Source organism: Larimichthys crocea, unplaced genomic scaffold, assembly GCF_000972845.2.
Source record: "Larimichthys crocea isolate SSNF unplaced genomic scaffold, L_crocea_2.0 scaffold658, whole genome shotgun sequence".
Taxonomy (NCBI): domain Eukaryota; kingdom Metazoa; phylum Chordata; class Actinopteri; family Sciaenidae; genus Larimichthys; species Larimichthys crocea.
In genome coordinates, this window is record NW_020858670.1 from 4,458 (window position 1) to 11,047 (window position 6,590).

Genomic DNA, 6,590 nt, shown 5'->3' on the forward strand with positions numbered 1-6,590 from the left:
AACTATACGGACAATATATGCAGGCCAGTGTTAAGTGTAATGTAAAGGCTTATTCATCATCCTACAAAATAATTTCCTTGTTAAATAAATGTCATCATTGCTTCACAAATTTAATAAATGCATGGTACATGAACAGGTAAGTCAGAAATGAGAATCTATTGTGGCAGCCTGTTCTTACTCCAGTCGTCAAGAATGACACCTTGGTCAGTGGCTTTATACTTATACACTTTATACTTTGATGCTCTAGAGTCATTTTTGGATGTGCTTGTCTGTTCAAACTCATAAAATGTGAAATATTTACAAGCATATCTATATTTTGATTGCTCTCTTGTTTTTCAAAAGCAGAGGAGGGACAACCTGCATCTGATCTGGTATCTTGAGCTATCTCGAATCAAACACAGATATGGCTATGTATGGCTGTGTGTTCTCTTGTGTTTAGTCTACCCACTGATTTGTCACTGACAAAACTAGACGAGACAGACAGTGCCACTCTTCTACAGAGAAGTTGCACCTAAAAGTGCAGTCTGTCTAGATGGTGATAGAAGTTTTCTTTTATTCCACATAAACCTGAAATCTTAACCTACCAAAACATAATTTTTTAACAAACATGGGACCAATGGAATGAACTACAATTGTGGATACTACAAAGGGTATTTGGGACTGCTCTGGGACTGCTCTGGGTTGCTTGAAGTCCTTGGACGGCATTTCTTCCAATGATTGTTACAGTCAGTACTAACGGGCTGAAAAGAGAAGAAAGGCTACTTCAGAATCAAAGTCATGGCAACACAACTGAGGACTATTGAACAAAAAGGTGAAAGATGATGATCATCAAAGCCACTAAAAGTACTGAAGTGAAGACCCCCTCAGCTGATGGAGAATTGAGGGAACAGGCAATGATACTTCAGCTTAGAACAAGCCAAACTGTACAAAACAGTGGAAGTTTTTTCAGTTTTGCGTCTTTAAATAAACGTAGAAACAAAATTCAAGTAGGACCTTATTTTAAAAATGTAGTCTTTTAAGTTTGAGTGGAAGCAAATAAGAAGATTCAAGCATTGATCATATCAGACAACGTTTTTACACAACCATGGATTACCAATCACTCCAAAACAAGAGATAAGGATACATTGTACAAGAAATACGACTTAAAATTCCAGGTAAGCTGAAATCATTCAGTGATGTGCAGTAGATTGATTTCATTTTCTCAGAAGTTTATGGGGTCTTTTAAATTTTTAGTCAGAAACACAGACATTAACAAACTAACCATTTATTACCAACGATATTCAGTTACAGATAACTTTTTTAAAAAGCTTGTTAAGGGATCTATCAAAGGATCTACGCAGCAAGGAGGACAGTATTGCTAGAAATGAAACCCACAAACTTATAATGGTACAGTCAGAGATATATATGAACATACATGAACATAGAGCTTAACCAGTACTGACAACTGAATAACATCTAGAACAATCTATGATGCTTATCAATAGTCTATTGGTGAAATCAGAAATTAGTTTCAGTTTCCTGCCTGAACACAAACCTTTATTCAGTACATTACCAAACCTGATAAAACCTCATCTTAAACTATTTTAAATCAAATTTAGGGTAAATTATTTAAACATGAAAATGTTAACATGAATAATGCAATAGGAAGCTGGGTAAAGATCTCGCGAGTACAGCCTGTTGTATGACGTTGGCCAAACGTGAACAACTGGAAGTAACAACAAGGCAAAAGTTTTGTGCCCGTCAGACAGCTAAAATTTCCTTATAATCGCTGAAATGGTAAGACTATCAGTGTTATCTAATTATTTAAAACACCTACGTTTGTCTGTAACTAAAACGTGGCAGATGCAGATGGCAGAGAGAAAAAAAAAATGGCGAGCTGCCGAGCCCAACTCGGCAGCAGAGAGAGTGGTTTGGACTCCAAGAAAACTAAAAAGCCCTGTTTGGAAATACTTAGGATTTTGGTCAGTAGACGGCAAAAATGCGGAGCCTCGAGATAAAGTTATATGCAAGCTGTGTAAGCTACAGTTAGTTTAACATTTCACCACTAGCGACATGAGGGCACATCTCGCCACGTAGAGAGAGGGGGGGGGGCAAACGAGAGAGAGGTCTACGGTCTTAAAAGTTTTACCGTATAGGCCATTAGTTAATTTACTTATTTTGTAATGTGTAGGTATGTTTTCAAAGACATGTTAAAACTGAAAAAAAAAAACCTACTGTATACAAGTAGTTATGTCTCGTTGTATTAGTTTGTCCTCATGTTATTGACATAATGCGCAGATATAGATATGTGTTTTTTAAAGGGAATATTCAAACGTCATTTTTAGGAATTTTAACTTGATTTTGACCTCACATCCATCCCCCTTTGACGGAACTTAAAATACATGTGCGTGTTTAATTATTTCTGATATATACTATACTATACTTCCATTTAAAGATGGGTAGTTTCAGACTATTCGGGCTCGCCATTCCTGTTTCTCATTGACTCACATGAATGTCCTGTGTTGTCTTTGTGACACTTGAGCAACTCCACTTCTGATTAGCTTACCATGGATTTTTACTCAGCCTCTGCCAGTCGTCATCATTTATGCGATTGTCTCGTGCTCCCGTCCTCACCAAGGAAGGAGGAACAAGAAAAATCTTTGCTGCTCGGCTTAGAGATCTAGTTGGTCTGATGAAAAACAGCTGCCTTCAATCATAGTATCACGTTGCATTATTTGGCAGTAACGATAACGGTGTTATAATGATGGGAAGAGTAATCAATTAGATTACTCGTTACTGAAAAAACACCGTTACTAACGCCATTATTTATATATTTCCATCACCGCTCTCTATGATACTTTGTCTTATTCAAAGTTCCTATTCAAGTTTTTATTTGTTTAAAAATAAAAAATAAGTTTAAATGGACCAACATTGAGTGTGGCAGACTGTAGGAGGACAAAAGTTCATATATTCATATATGTTCATATATATAATGTTCATATTGTTCTGTTGTTTCACACTCAGGTTCAAGCCATACCGTCAGAGGAGTTATCTACTCCAGTGAGTATAATTATTTCTCCATTTTGGCCTTCATGTTGTACTGCAGCATATCTGTTTTAGTCACGCAATATGTATTCCTGATCTGTTTATCATTATTCCCTTCCCAGGTCCAGTGTGAGACAGACCGTACTGGTTTATATGGAGTTGTGGTGTATAATGACCAAACTTATCCCATAACTTCTGTAAGTGCATACACACTGAAATAACATTTATGTACCTGATATCTGTTTTACAGTAAGAGAAAATTAATTGCTTCCCAACCTTAAGAAAAGTAAAAAAAAAAAAAAAAAAAAAAGGTCAAAGTCAGTGTTTATCATTTATACCATGGGTCAGTTTTAGAGTGGTCTGTACTGTTAGACCAGTCTTCATTTTACCCTCTAAAAAAAGTTTGACACTTTCACACTTTCTTCCTCCAGGCTAACTAAATGTAATGCTCCCAATAAGTGACATCTGCTGACCAGTGGCACCAAGTGACAAAAAAGGAAACATGGTTCCTAATTTGTGGTTTGTTAACACTGTTGAGAAGAGACCGTACTGGTCTGAATAGAGTTTTGTGCGTGATGATCGAACTTATGCCTTACAGGTACAATAAGTAAGATATTTACTAAATCATAAATAAATAGGCTGTGTCCTCAGAGATTAAGGAAACATGCTCTACTAAAATACAAGCTTCTTGATAAATTACTATTGTTAGTATGTTTCTTATTTTGAAATTTGCCCTACACGTTTCATGCTAAAGACTCCAGGTTGCCAGATATGAAACGTACTACAGCCATGGAAGCAAATAAAGTGAACCAACAGAGTGAATGTTAGATTCTGTCCAACCTAAGAAGCTCCATAGGCAGACATGGAGATAATTTGAAAGAGCTCAAAAGGACCCAGAGTGCCTGTTTTTTTTAATGGGTTTCCACGTGATTTCCTCTGTGGATCAAAAAATATCTCCACCATCATCACCGCTGTCTTTTTAATGTTGTGGACTCCCACAGTGCATCGTGGAAAGTGACAAACACATTGTAAAAATTACCGACATAACCAGCAGAGGCTGTTTTCTGGGACAGAGTTCATCGTAATGTTGGTATGGAGGACTGGGCAGGTTGTTGCTTTAAACCCTAGATATCCGTATTCTGCACAATTTTACATATTGTACCTTTAACTTCTATGAGTATAGACACTGAAATAGAATAGAATAGAAAGCTTTTATTGTCATTGTACAACAGACATACTGTAAGCACAATGAAATTACAGGGGGCTTCAACAAGGTGTTGGTCGAATATAGGTAATAGTATGGTATACTGTAGTATAGCATCAGTATAGACAAAGATAAAACCACAATATAAAGTGTTACGACCCAACAAATGCAAAAATAAAATATAGATGCTATACAAAGAAAACAGGTAGGGAAGTGCAGAGGCTGTTGAGCCTTCCTGATGACAGCCTTGGTGTTTGCAGACCAGAACAGGTCAGCAGAGATGGTGCACTGAGTCGCCACTGATGGTGAGGAGAGATGGATCTGCTCTATGCTTCCTGAAGTCCAGGATGATCTCAGTCTTTGTGGTGTTCAGGGCCAGATTTTTCACAGCACACCATGCGGACAGCTGCACGATCTCATCTCTGTAGGCTGACTCGTCTCCTCATGAGATCAGCCCCACTACAGTCGTGTTGTCAGTCTGAGGTCAGACATATAGTTCTGTATTGCCCGACCTGAAGGCAGTGTTGCGGTCCTTGAGGAGCATACTGACCTGGCTGGTCATCCAGGGTTTCTGGTTGGGGAAAATCTGTTTATCCACTGTGACATTCCCCATGCAGAACTTGATGTAGGACATCGTAGGACAACGACAAAACAAACCAAACAAAACAAATGAACATTTATGTACCTGATATGTGTTTTACAATAACAAGGCAAACATTTTTTTTTTGTCGTTTTGTGTCCTTAATGTTTTAGAGCCAGCAGACCAGAGATCAGGCACCTGTTGTGTATGGAGAATTGGAGTGGCAGCAACCCACAAAGAGAGGGACCGTTCTCTGGTAAATGCACTATGACACTTCTTAAATTTACAGTGTGAACATTAACAGGTCTCAAATTATTAGAGACTGAATTTTAGTACAAAGAACAAAGTGGTTCATTTGAACCGTTTGTACTATTTTTACATTTCTATTCATTAGTGCTTTTACATTTTGGCCAGACATTGTATAACGTTACACTATTTCTTTGCATTTCCTTTACATAAAACAACGTTTAATATTTTCCAGAATATATTTATTATTTATTTATTTATAATATTCTTCAATACGAATGGATTCTATTGTCTTTATCCTCACAATAGATTTGTTGAGATATATGTTCAGCCTCCCCTTTTTATATTTGCCCATTTTAACTTGTATAGCCAACCCAGTACAGGCAGGCGGCAGGCTCACAGGTTTATTGTATGGTACTGATGGAGGTGAATAGAGAGGAGGTAATGACTGGTGGAGGCCAAAAAAAAGATAGGAGATGGTGCAGTGTGGCTGACTGGAGAAGTGCAGGGAGGTCAGACAGGCAGATGTGAAGTTTGATTACTAGACTGAATTATCTTAGAATAGTCTGATTGTCATCAACTCAGCGGCTTGTCTATTGTCTATCAGGACATGTGAGCACATGCAGGTCCAGTCTACTCTTTTACTGTAGCATACTTTAAACTGGTTTATGTATCTTACACATGCAGGGTAAACATTTGGAGGGATGAGGTCACACAGGATTTGTTCTCTGAGGGTTTTTCCCAGGCGTGCTGTCTGACTCTGAGACTCCGCCTCTTCAGGAAGCAGAGAGGCAGGTAGAGGAAGTGCAGAGTACAGTAGGTGGAGCTTTTTCAAAGTGGGTGTAGAGCCGAGGCTGAAATACTGTAAGGCAGATGAACTGGTAGGTTGCAGGTGTGCGGGTAATCAGAAGAGGGAGCACCATATCTACACCACACACACACACACACACACACATGACTTTATCACAGTCGTCCTGTCTCCTGAAGGCCTGTCTCTCCTCTTGTCCACAGGAGGAATAAGAATGTCCGACGGGTGGTGATACTCGCTGGTGTGATGTTCCTCCTGAGGTTTTTGGTTTAATTCATAGTTTGAAATAAATACATTTCAAACCTTCTTCAGTCTTGTCATGTTGTCTGTTTTGTCAAACAGCTCAGGATTGAAGGTCAAATGAGATCATACTTCTTACAAATATTATGGAGGAGGGTATTTTACCCTGTATTTAAATCAATTTAAGGGTTTGCTTGGGAGATTTAGAACATTAAAGAGTGCAGCCACATCAGATAATTTTAATGTGCACCATGGATCATAAAGGCATTATAATATTAAACAAGGGCTGTCAAATTAATGCATTAATTTTGATGAATTAATTATAGAAAAAAATAACGCTGCATCCACTAGTGGATTTATCAAACTCCAGCCCACTCTCCAGCACAGTAGGCGGCGGTAATTCTGCTTAAGTGCTTGTTGCCATTCGCCATTAAATGAAAGAAGAAAAAAAATCAGGCTGCGTGGCATAGACATATATACATAGACGC

At 38.2% G+C, this 6,590-nt stretch overlaps 1 long non-coding RNA gene across 1 annotated transcript; it reads left to right on the plus strand.

Moving 5' to 3' along the window:
* The first annotated feature begins 505 nt into the window (after positions 1–505).
* LOC104934994 (uncharacterized) lies at positions 506–5,074 on the plus strand. Its single transcript, XR_003462102.1, has 4 exons — positions 506–1,154; positions 3,004–3,039; positions 3,147–3,221; positions 4,982–5,074. It is a non-coding gene; the product is annotated as an uncharacterized LOC104934994 (long non-coding RNA).
* Positions 5,075–6,590: the final 1,516 nt, after the last annotated feature.